At 44.7% G+C, this 17,489-nt stretch overlaps 1 protein-coding gene across 4 annotated transcripts in view; it reads left to right on the top strand.

Annotated features, from left to right (window-relative positions):
- BANP (BTG3 associated nuclear protein) overlaps positions 1-17,489 on the top strand; it is an 873,745-nt gene that overhangs the window by 322,780 nt on the left and 533,476 nt on the right. The gene's annotated exons all lie outside the window — the stretch shown is intronic.

Raw genomic sequence — 17,489 nt, 5'->3', positions numbered from 1 at the left:
TTGTATTTTTTTTACAGTTTTTTCACTTTGGCATGAAAAAAAAATAATTTGACATATGCCTAGGCTCACAAACTTCCCAAATTTGATTCTCTCACTTGTCACGGGTAAAATGATACCCTATATACATAAACAGATAGCTTTATTGGCACACCGCAGACTATTAACCACAAGTAGCACCAGTGGCTTTTTCAAGGCCATTTTTTCACCAAATGTAACAATGCCATTCTTTCTTATAAAAACCCCTGTAACATCAGATCATTGAATAAAAGTCACAAATGTTACCATTCTGAAAACTAGAGACCCAGGCCTACTCAGATATTGCCATTTTGTAACATTTGGACTTTTCTAAATTCTTTCTTACTAAGGCATACTTTTTTTTCAGAAGACACCTTGTTAGACTAAGGCCTGGTCATGAAGGGTGGCTAAACCATTTCACTGACATCTCACTAAAAAAATGAAACAAGTGCAGCAAGTTCTCTTAACATTAAACACAAAAACATTGGTACTCACTGCTTAAGAAGTCAGAAGCTGTAGTGTCTTTAGCTGAACCATAAGTCAGAAGTCAGAGGGGAGTTGAAATCCATGCCAGAGGTCAGAGGGTAGTCGTAATCTATGCCAGAGGTCAGAAGCCGGGGGTAGTCGTAATCCATGCCAGAGATCAGAAGCCAGGGGGTAGTCGGAATCCATGCCATAGGTCATAAGCCGGGGGTAGTCGGAATCCATGCCAGAGATCAGAAGCCAGGGGGTAGTCATAATCCATGCCATAGGTCAGAAGCCGTGGGTAGTCGTAGTCCATGCCAGAGGTCAGAAGCCAGGGGGTGGTCGTAGTCCATGCCAGAGGTCAGATCCAGAAGGTTAAGCGTAAAGTAAAAATTGAAGCAGTGAGAGAAAAAGAAAAAAAAAACCTAAAAACGGACTGCTGTATGGTACACTTCAAAGCACGGGTTGAGGCACAGTCCTAATTTGGATGGACACTTTGGGCAATGATAGCGGGTGTCCCTTCTAACTCCATTTTTCCGGCAAATTTTGCATTTTTTGGGGGGATATTTCTTTGATGGAGTAGGGGGGATTGGGGTGGGGAAATGATTTCCTTCGAGTCGGATGACATTCTCTGAAACCAGGTCTTGGTTTATGGCAGGTTGTCCAGATTCATGTATCAATGATGTTATGATCTCCTCCAGGAAGTCTAAATAAGCGCCCTTGTTTCCTGATTTTTTGTACAGAACAAAAGAGTTCTGAACGGCGACCTGCATTAAGTTTATTGCAACTTTCTTATACCAGGCCTTTCTTTTCCTATCAATCCTGTATGGTGCCATTACTTGGTCAGCCAGGTCTACTGCCCCCATAAATTTATTATAGTCAACAATGGCTACTGGCTTGACTCGATGCTCTCTACGAGACCTGACTGTTGTTGTGGCCTCGGAGTGGATGGTGGTCAAAGCTAGGACATCCCTGTTATCCTTGAATTTCAAGGCAAGCAGCTCATTGCTCCTTTGGCTACAGGTCTCCCCTTTCTTTAATTTTTTACTGACAACCTGTGGCGGCAGGCCTTTCCTGTTTGCCCTAACAGTTCCGCAGGCTGGAGTCTGGACAGAAAATAAAAATTTAAATAATGGGACACTAGTATAAAAATTGTCCACATATAAATGATACCCTTGGTGGAGAAGCGGGTTTAGCAAGTCCAGGACTACTCTCTCAATTGTACCCATGTAAGGAGGGCATCCAGCAGGCTCTATCAAGCTGTCCTTTCCTTCGTAGATCTTGAACGTAAAAGTATATCCACTCCCACTTTCACACAGCTTGTAGACTTTTATCCCGTAACGTGCCCTCTTGTTGGGAATGTATTGTTTGATCCCTAGCCTTCCGTGGAATGGGACTAGGGACTCATCTATAGCCAAGTTTTGCTCTGGCATATACGCTTCTTTGAATGTTTCATTTAAATGTTTGATGGTCGGCCGCAATTTGAATAGCCGGTCAAAGGCTGGGTCGTCACGGTGGAGCTGCTCTTCGTTGTTATTAAAATGCAGGCATCTTAACAGCAATGTGTACCGGCCTCTAGGCATGGCGGCGGAATAGATAGGCATACAATGTATGGATTTTGTGGACCAGAATTGGCATAATTTTGGTTTCGGAGCAAGGCCCATATTAAAGGTCAAGCCCAAAAAGACCTTTAGCTCAGGGGTAGTAGTGGGGACCCATTTTCTTGCCAAATATGCGGTGGGATTTTCTGCTATCTTCTGTTGGGCGTAAAGATTGGTCTGTTCACAAATACAGTCCAGAAAAGTGTCAGTAAGGAACAGACTGAAATAATCAATTGGCTGCATATTCTGGGTATTAACTAATAAACCACTTCTTGCTGTGAAGGGAGGGATGTTAGGGGCTTCCATATTAGGGGTGGACCACTGTGGGTGGGCTATATCATAGGGTAGTTGTTCCCTCACTGGCTTGCTCCGCTTTGGCCTGGCAGCCCTCTGACCTCTGACATTGGCATTGCTGGTGGTAGGTACAGGTGATCCACCTTCAGATGCAGATTCGGTGTCACTGCCTCTCCCCTGTACCTCTCTCCTAGCTCGCTGAGCTGGTGGTGGCTCAGAGGACTCAGAATCTGAGTCACTTTCTGAGAAAGAGTCAGATTCCTCCATAGGTAGCCATTCAGCATCCGACTCATCTAAATCTTCCCATTCGCTGCTGCTGCTGCTGTCGCTGTCCTCCTGCAGAATGGCGGCCGCCTGTTCTGCAGTGTAAAGCCTCTTCGCCATAGTAAATGTAGGTAGGCTATGCTAGGCTAGGCTATACTAGGCTAGACAAGTAGGGAAGTATATATATATATATATACAGTATATATATATATGGGAAAAGCCAAAAGGGCCTGAAATGCCTGCACAGTAAAATGAAAATTGGAGCAGAGGAGCAGTGGCAGGGGAGGTAAGGGTTAATGGGCTCAATGGGGGGGTATAATTATTATTAAAAAAAAAACTCACTGATCCTGATCAGTCACTAATGCTGTTCTAGTTATGAGATCCTCTCACGAGTGATCTCAGTAACTGTAACAGCATAGTGACAGATACATTGACAGATACATTGTTTGTAAACATTCTGAATGAATGAGCACTGCCATTGGCTTTGGCAGTGCTTATTCAAACTTGTAAGCACTTTGATTGGCTGACCAGCGGGTGCCGAACGCGACCGCGCATCCGCGTGCACGCGTCCGCGCATTCGCGTGCACGCGATCGCGCACGCGAACGCTCACAGCGGGAAAACAAACAGGAGATGCCTATCTACGCCCCTGTGACCCAGGTGAATTTTAAAGGGGCGTAGATAAGCGTGGCAAGGGTTGCTAAGTGGTTAATTTTGCCCCAGTTCTGAAAAAAAAAATAGAAAACTCAGAAAAAATTGTTTAGGTATATACGGTCTCTTTTATCCCCCAATACATTCATACATTCCTAGTGGCTTGGGTCACCCCGAGCTGCTTGGCTACTCTGGTGTACTAAGAATATATATTACTGTATTAAGAAATTGACAATCTACCCTACATCCTTCAATTTTCATAAAAATTTATTAGAAAAATCCACCACTCAGTGTGTGTGTGTATGTGTGTATGTATGTATGTATGTATGTATGTATGTATGTATGTATATATATATATATATATATATATATATATATATATATGTGTGTGTATATATATATATATATATATATATATATATATATATATGTATATACATACATACATACATACATACATACATACATACATACATACATACATACATACATACATACATACATATGTATACAGTGGCTTGCAAAAAATATTCGGCCCCCTTGAAGTTTTCCACATTTTTTCACATTACTGCCCCAAACATGAATCAATTTTATTGGAATTCCACGTTAAAGACCAATGCAAGTGGCATACACGTGAGAAGTGGAACGAAAATCATACATGATTCCAAACATTTTTTACAAATCAATAACTGCAAAGTGGGGTGTGCGTAATTATTCAGCCCCCGTGAGTCAATACTTTGTAGAACCACCTTTTGCTGCAATTACAGCTGCCAGTCTTTTAGGGTATGTCTCTACCAGCTTTGCACATCTAGAGACTGAAATCCTTGCCCATTCTTCTTTGCAAAACAGCTCCAGCTCAGTCAGATTAGATGGACAGCGTTTATGAACAGCAGTTTTCAGATCTTGCCACAGATTTTCGATTGGATTTAGATCTGGACTTTTGACTGGGCCATTCTAACACATGGATATGTTTTGTTTTAAACCATTCCATTGTTGCCCTGGCTTTATGTTTAGGGTCGTTGTCCTGCTGGAAGGTGAACCTCCGCCCCAGTCTCAAGTCTTTTGCAGACTCCAAGAGGTTTTCTTCCAAGATTGCCCTGTATTTGGCTCCATCCATCTTCCCATCAACTCTGACCAGCTTCCCTGTCCCTGCTGAAGAGAAGCACCCCCAGAGAATGATACTGCCACCACCATATTTGACAGTGGGAATGGTGTGTTCAGAGTGATGTGCAGTGTTAGTTTTCTGCCACACATAGCGTTTTGCATTTTGGCCAAAAAGTTGAGTTTTGGTCTCATCTGACCAGAGCTCCTTCTTCCACATGTTTGTTGTGTCCCCCACATGGCTTGTGGTAAACTGCAAATGGGACTTCCTATGCTTTTCTGTTAACAATGGCTTACTTCTTGCCACTCTTCCATAAAGGCCAATTTTGTGCAGTGCGTGACTAATAGTTGTCCTATGGACAGATTCCCCCACCTGAGCTGTAGATCTCTGCAGCTCGTCCAGAGTCACCATGGGCCTCTTGACTGCTTTTCTGATCAGCACTCTCCTTGTCCGACCTGTGAGTTTAGGTGGATGGCCTTGTCTTGGTAGGTTTACAGTTGTGCCATACTCCTTCCATTTCTGAATGAACAGTGCTCCGTGGGATGTTGAAGGCTTTGGAAATCTTTTTGTAGCCTAAGCCTGCTTTAAATTTCTCAATAACTTTATCCCTGACCTGTCTGGTGTGTTATTTGGACTTCATGGTATTGTTGCTCCCAATATTATCTTAGACAACCTCTGAGGTCGTCACAGAGCAGCAGTATTTGTACTGACATTAGATTACACACAGGTGCACTCTATTTAGCCATTAGCACTCATCAGGCAATGTCTATGGGCAACTTACTGCACTCACACCAAAGGGAGCTGAATAATTACGCACACCCCACTTTGCAGTTATTTATTTGCAAAAAAAAAAAATGTTTGGAATCGTGTATGATTTTCGTTCCACTTCTCATGTGTACACCACTTTGTATTGGTCTTTCATGTGGAATTCCAATAAAATTGATTCATGTTTGTGGCAGTAATATGACAAAATGTGGAAAACTTCAAGGGGGCCAAATACTTTTGCAAGCCTGTGTGTGTGTGTGTGTGTGTGTGTGTGTGTGTGTGTGTGTGTGTGTGTATATATATATATATATATATATATATATATATATATATATATATATATATATATATATATATATATATATATATATATATATATATATATATATATATATATATTAAACTTGGGGCATTCAAATAGATTTCTTGAACAAATAAAAAAAAAGTTTTCAATTTTTCTGTACAACCATTGGTTTTTTATCAAATTGCCATAAAATTAAATCAGAATTATTGTATTCTATTTATAAAACGATCAATTGTATAAGAACTAAAAAAAAAAAATTGTCGAGGAAATGTAATCCTTTTTTACAATTTTTTTCCCCCTGATATAAATATGATCAGATGAGTTAGAAAAATCATATAATATTTTTTCTGAAAAATTGATTATAAGTGTACGATATAGGGGTCTAATTTTTCTGATTACAAACCGACTTAGACTTCGCTGGTTGAAAACAAAAAAAAACTAAAAAATTGAATCGTCAATTTTAGGCTGGCTAACAGATTGATGAGTGCAGCTGCACAACTTTTTCTCTTATGAATTTATATATCCTGTGAACATTTTAACTAGCAGCTAATTCATGTACCAGCATCTACATAGAATTGATTTACGTTTGCAGCTTTTTGAATTTTCACTTTGCACTTAAACTATGTATAACTGACATTCTGCCTATGCCTCATGGCATCTGTTGTCGTGTCTCCTAGAAGTATTAACTTGATGCAATGAAAAAGAAATAAAAAAAACTCATAAAGTTGTCAAATGCGAGCAGAATCTGTTGTCAATAAAACTGATCTTCAGCTTACCTCTGAGGCTTGCCCCAGCAATTTTTCCACCTTATACGCCAACTTTTTTATGTGGAACAAAATACACCATAATACTCTGTGGCCAGGCCTCAGAAACTCAAACCCAACCAGTTTTCCTGTTGAGTTGTTTGTTTTGGGGAGACCTTCTGAGCTTTTTGGAATATTGGGACTAAAAGTCTCTGAAAAGTGATAAGACAGTTTGTAAAAATCTGGAACTTTGTTCAAACTGGCGTGATGCTTGGTCAGTCATAGAGATTTTAGAGCCTTTTATGTGTAACTGTAAAAACCTTATTCAAATGCAATTAACACAATGTCTGAGTTGGACCAAGAGTATCCAGATTGAGCATTTCGTAAACCTGTTTTTTTTGGCAGGAATAGCCTATGACGGGCTTCTTTGGCTTTGAGAAAAGAGTTGATTCACCTGAACAAAAAAAGGCCCAGTAATATAACTCTCTACTGATATTTGTGCACACACCACTGGCCAATTATGAGCGCATATAGCATAATTTCAGATGTATCCAAAGCATTTGTGCCTAATAAGATGCCATTGTAACTCATAGTTACCGGAGACTTGTATTTTCAGTTCAGTCTAGTAACCATCTGGCAGTTAAGGAATGAGTAAGCCTGGTTCCAATGATCTCTAAACAGATTCAAAATGTTAAAGTCCAAATCCAGCTAAAACCTTTTCTTTGGGATAAAATAAGTACTATCTACAAAGGTGGGAAGAACTAAAAGATGCAGAATGCTTCAATGACAAGTATTTTAAGCATTAACAAGTATGGCAGATTCCTCCAGCAGTACAGAGTGGTTTGAGATGGTGCATTTGGTAGTGGAGGCTGGGTCCTCTAGAGAAGCAAAGGGTTTTGGAAAATAACAGTTGAACGACTAGGGACCTCCAGCCATACTGATATTTTGCAACGTGAGACTCTATAGAAGGAGCAGAATTTTTCTTTATTCTTCAGCACAGGATATTTTACAAAATAAGTGTTAGTAGGAGGAGTATTGTCCTACAGCAATAAAATAATTTTAGAAATGAAGTGGTAGTAGAAGGACAGGGTTTGCCAATACCACTCAAATGGGTTGGGCCCCCTAGCAGCTAAGAACAGTTTTTCAAGTTGAGCATTGCTAGAAGTATCTGCGTCCTTCTAGTAGCAATATGTATTTGGAAAAATGAATGTTAGTAGAAGGTCATATGCTCAACCGGGTGGCGGTTCTGGATCTACTAGATGGCATACTATCTAAAAACGCGGCCCAATATCTAGTTTGCTTTTTATACTCCTACGCTCCAAAGGAGATCACAAATTGAACAGGGAGGCCCAACTGTTAATTTTTGGAAAGATGCAATAAAATCACTTATTCTGCTATATAAACTTACATATACTGTCCTAAAAAACATTCACAGTGTTTGGTCACCATGGCTGAGCAAGATAGAATATCAGGAAGATAATAATCAGAATCAAAAACTTTATTTCGCCAAGTACGACTGGGTCGTGCCCGGAATTGGGCTTGGCACGTACAGGGTACTGATACACAATATAGATACAGATACAAGACAGGACATGCAGTAGGAACAGAACATTTACAGAATACAGAACATTATATAACATTTATGCAGAGGGAGACAATGTGGTATAAGTTACAATATAAAAACAACCGAAAGGTATGCTTGAGCTGGAGCGCCGTCTATGTGCAGAGTACTTCAGTGCGTCATGGTATTGTGGGGTGGGGATGGACATTCCCATGGAGAGAGTTCAGGAGGTTGACAGCCGTGGGAAATAAGCTGTTCTTGTGTCTTGAGGTCCTGGTGTAGATGGATCGGAACCAGAGCTTCCGGCTCGAGGGGAGCTGATTATAGAAGCGTTAGCCTGGGTGCGAGGGGTCGTTTGCGATCTTTAATGCTCTGGTGTTCAGCCTGGAGTGGTAGAGGAGGTCCAGATGGGAAGGGATCTCCCGATGATCCTCTCCGCAGATCTGATGACCCTCTGCAGTTTGAGCCTGTCGCTGGCGGAGGAGCTGGCGTACCAGACCAGTATGAACGAGCATAGGAGGGATTCAATTGTGGCTGAGTAGAAGTTTGTCAGAAGTTTTTGGACCACACCGAACTTTTTCAGTTGGCGAAGAAAGAAAAGTCTCTGTTGGGCTTTCTTCTGTGTTGAGGCAGTGTTGGCGTTCCACCTCAGGTCGTTGGAGATAGTTGTGCCCAGTAGGCGGACACTGGGAACTCTTTCTACTTCCTTGCCATTAATGTGGATTGGAGGCGGGGTAGAGGCGCTCATCTCCACTGTTTTCGCTGTGTTTAGGACCAAACCGTTCTCTCTGCACCAACGGCATATGTTTTCGACCTGGAGGCGGTACGCCTTCTCATCGTTTTTGGTGATGAGACCTACAATGGTCGTGTCGTTGGCAAATTTGATTACTTTTACTGAGTCTGACGTGGATTTGCAGTTGTTCGTATACAGAGAGAACAGAAACGGCGACAGGACGCAGCCTTGTGGGGACCCTGTGTTTGTGATTCTAGGTTGTGAGGAGATGGTGCCTAACCTGACTACCTGGGACCTGTTGGTGAGGAAGTCCGTGATCCACAGGCGTAGGGTGGGGTGGACTCCTAGCGCAGCGAGATTGTCTTGAAGTATTTTAGGGCTGATGGTATTGAATGCTGAGCTGAAGTCCAGTAGGAGGATCCTGGCGTAGGAGTCTGGTCTATCCAGGTGATCATAGACGAGCTCCAAGCAGATGTTGATGGCGTCATCGGTGGACCTGTTAGATCTGTATGCGAACTGGTGCGGATCCAGCAATCCCTCTGTGGAGTGCTTAAGGAGGGGTAGCACCATGCTTTCAAAAGCTTTCATGATCACGGATGTAAGTGCCACGAGCCTGAAGTTGTTGAGGTCAAGGATGCCCTGCTTTTTGGGGACCAGGATAATGGCAGACCTCTTAAAGCACGCGGGAACTTTGCTTTCCTGGAGGGACCTCGTGAAGATGGAAGAGAGGGTGGAAGCGAGCTGACGAGCACAGGTTTTCAGGCAGGCTGGTGACACTCTGTCCGGACCCGAGGCTTTCCTAGCATTTAACCTTAGCAAGTGTTTCAGTACATCCACCTCCCTCACTGACAGTGGGGGTGAGTGCGGGCCCAGGGCTCCAGTGGCAGATTGTGCAGGTGGCTGTGGGAGTCCTGCAGGTGCTGGCTGGTTCTCAAATCTGCAGTAGAAGTCACTGAGACTCTCTGCAAGCTCAGTGCTCGGTGTGGCATGCTGAGAGGGGGTGGGCTTGTAGTTGGTGGCAGCCTTCAGCCCTTTCCACACGGCGCGTGAGTCATTTGAGGAGAGGTTCTGTTCCATCTTTTCCACGTAGCACTTTTTTGAGGACCTCAGCTCTCTGTTTAGGTCGTTTCTTGCCTTCCTGTATTCATCCTGGTTACCGGACTTATGTGCGGCTTCCTTGCTGCGCCGTAGTTGTCGTAGTCTTTTTGAGAACCACGGTTTATCGTTTGGCTACAGTGTCGTGATATATTGGGGGCTGATAATGTTAAGGATAATAACAGAACATATTTCTGTCCTGTTTCTGTCTACTGGGTAAAACTTCAGATGTGTATTGTGCTTGGGAGTAATTTGTCACCTGGCCAGAGTAAACTGAAGTCTAATGCAATTCTGTATGTAGATGTCCATTACCTCTTCCCCATTGTCCAGCAGGGAAAACTATGTCTACTGCTAATTAGCTGCCAATTGAGGAAGAATAGGCTGGTCGGCATGGCTTTTGAGTCTGGTGTCAGCCATTGTCCCATTATACAAGGCAAGCCTGCCAGAGTCTTGGACAGGGGAAAGCTGACACCTGAATGTTTGAAATGTACATGACAGCCTACTGGAAATTGAATTATTGGTGGAGGTGCAAACGATAACCTGTAAATTACATCTATTGGAAGGGGGTTGGAAATCTCTGCAGACTTTAAGGGCTGAGACAGGGAAGCTTTGATGCTAGGAAATAATGGGAGGAAGCCTTAATCAAGTTTTGACCTGAGTTGAAAGCCTCACTTCACAATCTTTTGATGTATAGACTTTTACCTGGAAATGGAATATGTCTGAGATTTAATTAAAAACTAGTTCCTCCCCTCCCCAAGGAAGTTGCAGCCTCCAGGTGTATTGCACAGTATAAAACCGCAGCTAGGATAGCCACAACTTGTAGTTCTTGGAGGTAGTCCACACGGCTAGAACTAACCTGGTTCCTGACCAGAAGTGCGTACCCCCGCAACAACGCCAGATCGATACGCTGGTACGTTTATTTCCCCGTTTATTTTGGTAAGCAAAATCGCTTTGTGTGTATTTTTGTACTTTTATCCTTGTAACTTTTTTTACTTTTTTTTTTGTAATCTTTTGTATATATTCTGTTCTGCATTGTTCCACCTTTTTCCCTGGAATATTAAATTATTATTTAATAAGCTTGACTTCTGCCGTACTAAACTAACACTCATAGCCTAGAAGAGATTGAAGTGTGTATAAGTCCGTGCCTGATTGTATGATTGAGCAACACTACCATATGAAATTGTAATTGCATTGTGTGTGGGGGCGTTTGTCATACGTTGGCCTAAAGCGCGCAGCTGACCCAACGTACAAAAAACGCCAGTGCGAGTAGCGACAGCAAAGTGGCTAACAGTATCGTTCGGAACGACTGTTAGTGTTTTTTTGCTTCACTACAGTGTAAGATTGCAACTGTGTGTGTGGGTGCGTGGCGTTCCCGTATTCGGCCTAAGCGCAAAGCTGACCCGAATACGAAAACGCGGAGTGTGCGCTGAGGACTCGACAGCAGAGTGGAAGTGTCTAGCGAACAGCTAGTGGTGGCAGTGAGAGGTGTTCTGAGGGGTCCCAGCCTTGTTTTAGCTCGAATAAGGCTGCTCCCCGCTTGATCTGGTCAAACCCGCAGTCGGGAACCGTATACGCAGGCGTGCCGCGGGCCGGTTCCTGACATACAGTTTGAAGGTTTTTGTAGGAATACAGGAGTTCTCGCAGAAGCTGATGTACGAGGATACATTATCTGCCCACTCGTCCAGGTTAGGCGATTCCAGAGCCTTCCAGTCTGTGCAGTCAAAGCAGGCCTGAAGTTGTAGTTTAGCCTCACTTGACCACACTTTGGAGGATTTATTGACCGGTTTTGAGGTTTCCAGGCGCCTTTTATAAGTAGGTACCAGGTGGATGATGCAGTGGTCAGATGAGCCTAGGACTGCCCACGGTGTCGCTTTGTATGCATCTTTCAGGGCCGTGTAGCAGTGGCCGAGGGTGTTAGCACTCCTGGTGGGGCAGGTGATGTGCTGATGGAAACGAGGCAGCTCTTTGCGGAGGTTAGCCTTGTTAAAGTCCCCCAAGATAATGCACAGCGAGTCCGGGAGGGCCGTCTCCCCCTGCATGATGGTGTCACTGAGGTCACGCAGGGCAGCATTTACCTCTGCATCAGGAGGGGGATATACACACCAACGAGGATGTAGGAGGAGAACTCCCTGGGTGAGTAGGTTGGCCTGCAATTGATGAGGAGGAGTTCAAGTTCTGGTGTGCATTTCTTGGCCAGTACAGAGGTGTTTGAGCACCAGGCGGAGCTGATGTAGAAGCAGATGCCGCCCCCTTTCCTTTTCCCAGAGAGGGTGCTGTCTCTGTCTGCTCGGATGAGGCTGAAACCTGGGAGCTGGAGGGCACTCTCAGGGATGTCGTCATGGAGCCACGTTTCAGTAAAGCAAAAGACTGAGGTATTGTGACCAAGTTCCCTCTTGTCGCTGAGGAGTCTTATTTCATCTAGCTTGTTAGGGAGGGAGCGGACGTTCGCTAGGAGGACCGCAGGCCTCTCCTCTTCAGCCTCGCCCGGACGCCTGATCGACGGCCCCTGCGGCGCTGCCTAAAGGGAGGCCAGAGCGCAGAAGCAGTGATTACTTGGACATGGCTCCAAACAGAGTTGTACAGGAGCCCATCCTCCGGGTGTATGGCTGTGATATGTTTCCATTTGAGGAGCTGTGCTCTGGAGTAGGTGGTACGAGGGGGAGGGGTAGCATTGGCGGCATGTATGATAAGCCTGCACAGTGCGACCTGGAATGTACCACAATACTAGTAATAGTACTAGTAATAGTGCTCACAACAGTGCACGACAGTCCGCCAGCAGAGTGGCACCGATGTAAAAACACTTGTGTGATAACAGTCCGTCCGCAGCATGACACAGATGTAGAGGCGTGTGCAATAACAGACCATCAGCCGTGTGACCCAGATGTAAAAAGCGCGTGCAATGACGGTCCATCAGCAGTGTTGACGCAGAAGTGGAGACCATGTGCAATAACAGTCCATCCGCAATGTGACACAGATGTAAGAGGCATGTGCAATAACAGTCCATCCGCAGTGTGACACAAATGTAAGAGGCATGTGCAATAAGTCCATCAGCAGTGTGACACAGATGTGAGAGGCATGTGCAATAAGTCCATCAGCAGTGTGACACAGATGTAAGAGGCATGTGCAATAACAGTCCATCAGCAGTGTGACACAGATGTAAGAGGCGAGTGCAATAACAGTCCATCAGCAGTGTGACACAGATGTAAGAGGCATGTGCAATAACAGTCCATCAGCAGTGTGACACAGATGTAAGAGGCATGTGCAATAACAGTCCATCAGCAGTGTGACACAGATGTAAGAGGCGAGTGCAATAACAGTCGGGCGAGTGCAATAACAGTCCATCAGCAGTGTGACACAGATGTAAGAGGCATGTGCAATAACAGTCCATCAGCAGTGTGACACAGATGTAAGAGGCGAGTGCAATAACAGTCCATCAGCAGTGTGACACAGATGTAAGAGGCATGTGCAATAACAGTCCATCCGCAGTGTGACACAGATGTAAGAGGCATGTGCAATAAGTCCATCAGCAGTGTGACACAGATGTAAGAGGCGAGTGCAATAACAGTCCATCAGCAGTGTGACACAGATGTGAGAGGCGAGTGCAATAACAGTCCATCAGCAGTGTGCCACAGATGTAAGAGGCGAGTGCAATAACAGTCCATCAGCAGTGTGACACAGATGTAAGAGGCATGTGCAATAAGTCCATCAGCAGTGTGACACAGATGTAAGAGGCATGTGCAATAACAGTCCATCAGCAGTGTGACACAGATGTAAGAGGCGAGTGCAATAAGTCCATCAGCAGTGTGACACAGATGTAAGAGGCGAGTGCAATAACAGTCCATCAGCAGTGTGACACAGATGTAAGAGGCATGTGCAATAAGTCCATCAGCAGTGTGACACAGATGTAAGAGGCGAGTGCAATAACAGTCGGGCGAGTGCAATAATAGTCCATCAGCAGTGTGACACAGATGTAAAAAGCCGAGTGCAATAACAGTCCATCAGCAGTGTGACCCAGATGTAAGCAGCGAGTGCAATAACAGTCTATCTGCAGTGTGACCCAGATGTAAGAGGCATGTGCACTACAGTGCAACAGCAGTGTGACACATGTGCAAAACAGAACACATGTGCAATACAGTCACTCATTAGTGGGACACCGTCACACGCATGCACAATAACAGCCCCTCAGCAGTGCAGCCCAATCCATAACTGGCAGCGACAAAACATTTTTTTTTTGATGCTCAGACAGTCCATCATCAGCAGCACAGATTATTATGACAGTGCAAGAAGCAGGCAGTGATAAATGCACTCGGCTGACCCTGTGCCAATTCTTGCCCCAGCACCCAGCAGTACCACAGAAGTTTGCAAGACCGTGTGGCAGGGGCCCACAAAACAGAAGTCTCACCTGGTGGTAGATGGAGGGTGGGACTGGAGTCTTGGCTCGGTGGAAAGCTGGATCCGTTGTGAGGTAGCCTCCTGACATGCTCAGTTACCTCCGAGCAAGCTGTGCTGTGGGAAGTGCAGCCGCATCTCGGCTGAGGAGCGGTCCCGGCCTGGAGTATTGCGCCCGAGGCTGGAGGTGGTGGAGTCGGCTGCGGAGGAGCTTCTGTGGGGCTGCAGACTAGGAGGCTTGACTGACAGCGGGGACTGTGCTCTGCGCGGATCTGGCAGAGGCAGCCCCGGTCCTTGTCTGGGAGTAGGGCCCTGCTTGTGGGGGCCGGACCACAGGAGGTAAGCTTGGGCCGGTGCGGTCATGAGGGTCCTGAGGGGTACCGGGCGAGGAAGCAGATCCGCAGTGCTGGTAAGGAAAAAAAAAAAAAGCACACGTGCTCGTGCGGGTCGCTCCACGTGGGTGGCCTTTCTCCGGCTTCGATTGGAGCGCTGGGGCGACTGCACGCTGGGGAAAAATTTCACCCCTAAAACCCTAATACTACAACTAAATTGACTAACTGACTAGAAAACACCAAAAAAACACACAAAAAAAAGAGAGGGAAAGACAGAAAAAACAGAAGTGTCTCAGAGCCCTGTGCACCGTGGCAGCCTATCCAGCGCCATCACTTGTGTGACCATTTACATAGATGTGGCAGATCCTCACCAATACAAATATATCCATCGGAGGATTTTTCTTTTTTTCCTTATGACGTCTTTCTTAGCTGTTTCAGCAGCGTTATAGACATTGATATTTGCCTATAAATTGTATACAACCTGTTATTACGAATCGATAAAGAACTATATCATAATGTTGTTGCAATATCTACATGTTTACTTTATTGTAAGTATTCTATACATTGCTCTCTTTGTACTTGTTTGTATGTAAGCTAAGTGTTAGAACCCTCACAGTATAGCTTATTTTGTAAGACAAAAGTAAAAACAGCAGTTATATCAGTATGTAGAAGCTTTCCAGAGGCGCCAATAGAATAAAAGTCACTTAAACGAGCTTAACACCAATGGGGCAGTGGTGGACCTATCCCATCCATGCGGACAAAGCAAACAAAGGAAGGACTGTGGCATCAACAGTCAAACAACAATTTATTTATACTCCACAGTAAAAATAGGCAATGCGTTTCACGGGCTCAATCCCGCTTCATCAGGCCAATTAAAAAGGAGCATACAGCTTATCAGCATCAAAACCACACTGAGCGCCTCTGTATCAGTGTGTGACTTCAATAAAGTTTGGCTATTTTTCACCTGCACAAAAGCCCTGTAGACTCCATTTCTCTACTTATCTGTTTTTAAAGGGCCATTATCACAAACAAAATAGTGACATTTAAAATACATGCATATACAATGTACATTTCTCCCAGGGTAAAATGCACTATACATTACTTTTTTTCTTATGTCGCTGTCACTTACAGCAGGCAGTAAAAAGAAGACAGAGCTGTCAGGTTTTGGTCTAGTCCATCTTCTCTTGGAGGATTCTCAAGGTTCCCTTCTTTACAAAAGCAATCTCTGGAAAGGAGCTATACAAGACAACAGCAGTTTGCAAAGTACTTTTGTAAATAAAGAAATAACTTAAAGTCCCCCATGAGGAGATTTGCTAGTCGAAAACATGACAGATCTGTCAGATGGCCACTTCCGACTGCAAGTGACAGTGACGTAGGAAAAATTATAGTTCACTGTACTCTGGGAGAAATGTACATTTATATGTAAGTATTTTAAATTTTACTCAGTAACTGTCCTTTAAAGACTTCAGCATGTCCAAGTCCAGTACCTGTGTGCATAGGTGTCCGCAGACAATTTTCCAGGGGGGGGGGCAAAAAGGTGGGGAAGAAGTGTCACGGCGCGCCGATGATTTTAGGAGAAGTTGTGCGGTGCGCGTCGAAAAATATGAGGGTGATGTTTCGCGCCCTGTCGAAAAATGGGTGTGGTCATGGACCAGCATGTGGGTGTGGTCACGGGTGGAGACACATTTACATGAACTTAGCAATGGTGGGACGTTAGATTAGGACAGTGGTGGCGAACCTTTTGGAGGCCGAGTGCCCAAACTGCAACCCAAAAGTCACTTTGTACAAAAGTTTTAACTCATACATGAACATTATGGAAAATCCAAGTTGAAAATAAACTGTGAAGATAAACCATTTCATCCATCCTACTCCTGAAAAATGTATTCTTTTTTTTTAGAACCTCCCAGTTTAATGTTCTGTTTTAAAAAGCTAAAAAAGTAGGTTTATTGTTATTTTCTCATGATGATGATTCAGCTTTTCCCATAGTCTCGCTGTTAGCAATCATGTGACCCCCAACAAGACAAATTCAGCAATCATGAGGCCCCCAAGAAGACAAATTCAGCAATCATGAGGCCCCCATCAAGATAAATTCAGCAATCATGAGGCCCCCAACAAGAAAAATTCAGCAATCATGAGGCCCCCATCAAGATAAATTCAGCAATCATGAGGCCCCCAACAAGAAAAATTCAGCAATCATGAGGCCCCCAACAAACAAACACAGAACAAACACAAAACACTTATATTGAGCTTTTCTCCTGGCGGACTCAAAGCGTCAGAGCTGCAGCCACTAGGACGCGCTCTATAGGCAGTAGCAGTGTTAGGGAGACTGGCCCAAGGTCTCCTACTGAATAGGTGCTCGCTTACTGAACAGGCAGAGCTGAGATTCGAACCCTGGTCTACTGTGTCAGAGGCAGAGCCTTTAACCATTACACCATCCAGCCAAGCAAGACAAATTCAGCAATCATGAGGCCCCCAACAAATCATGAGGCCCCCAACAAGACACATTCAGCAATCATGAGGCCCCCAACAAGACCAATTCAGCAGTCATGAGGCACATAAATAGACAGCATTTCACATAAATAGGCAGAATGCCCCCTTAATATGGTAGACACCTCTCGCCTGGCTTCTGAATTCTCCTCTACTGGCTGTTGTGCCTGGCAATAGTGTTTTTGGCTGGATTGAGGATGATGTGTGGGCTAAAAGGCCTTGCGGTGAAGCTGTGGCCGGGCTGGCTGGCGGTGATGCGGTGGCCGGGCTGGCTGGCGGTGATGCGGTGGCCGGGCTGGCTGGCGGTGATGCTGTGGCCGGGCTTGGCGGCTGCCAGGGGGGGGCAGCGGGCATCCAGGGCAGGGCAGATGCCCCAACTTGCCACGTGCCTGTGTGGAGTGCCATTGTTGTTAAAGAGGAATGCCAGTGAAAATAATGGAATAAAAAAGTGCTTCATTTTTACAATAATTATGTATAAATGATTTAGTCAGTGTTTGCCCACTGTAAAATCTTTCCTCTCCCTGATTTAAATTCTGACATTTATTACATGGGGACATTTTTACTGCTGGCAGGTGATGTCAGTGGGAGTAGCTGCTGCTTGCTTTTTTTGATAGTTGGAAACAGCTGTAAACAGCTATTTCCCACAATGCAATGAGGTTCACAGACAGGACAGGAAACTGCCAGGAACAT

This window comes from Hyperolius riggenbachi, chromosome 11 (assembly GCF_040937935.1).
Source record: "Hyperolius riggenbachi isolate aHypRig1 chromosome 11, aHypRig1.pri, whole genome shotgun sequence".
Taxonomy (NCBI): domain Eukaryota; kingdom Metazoa; phylum Chordata; class Amphibia; order Anura; family Hyperoliidae; genus Hyperolius; species Hyperolius riggenbachi.
Note: the sequence above shows the minus strand (reverse complement) of the source record. Positions and strands in the feature narration are given on the sequence as shown.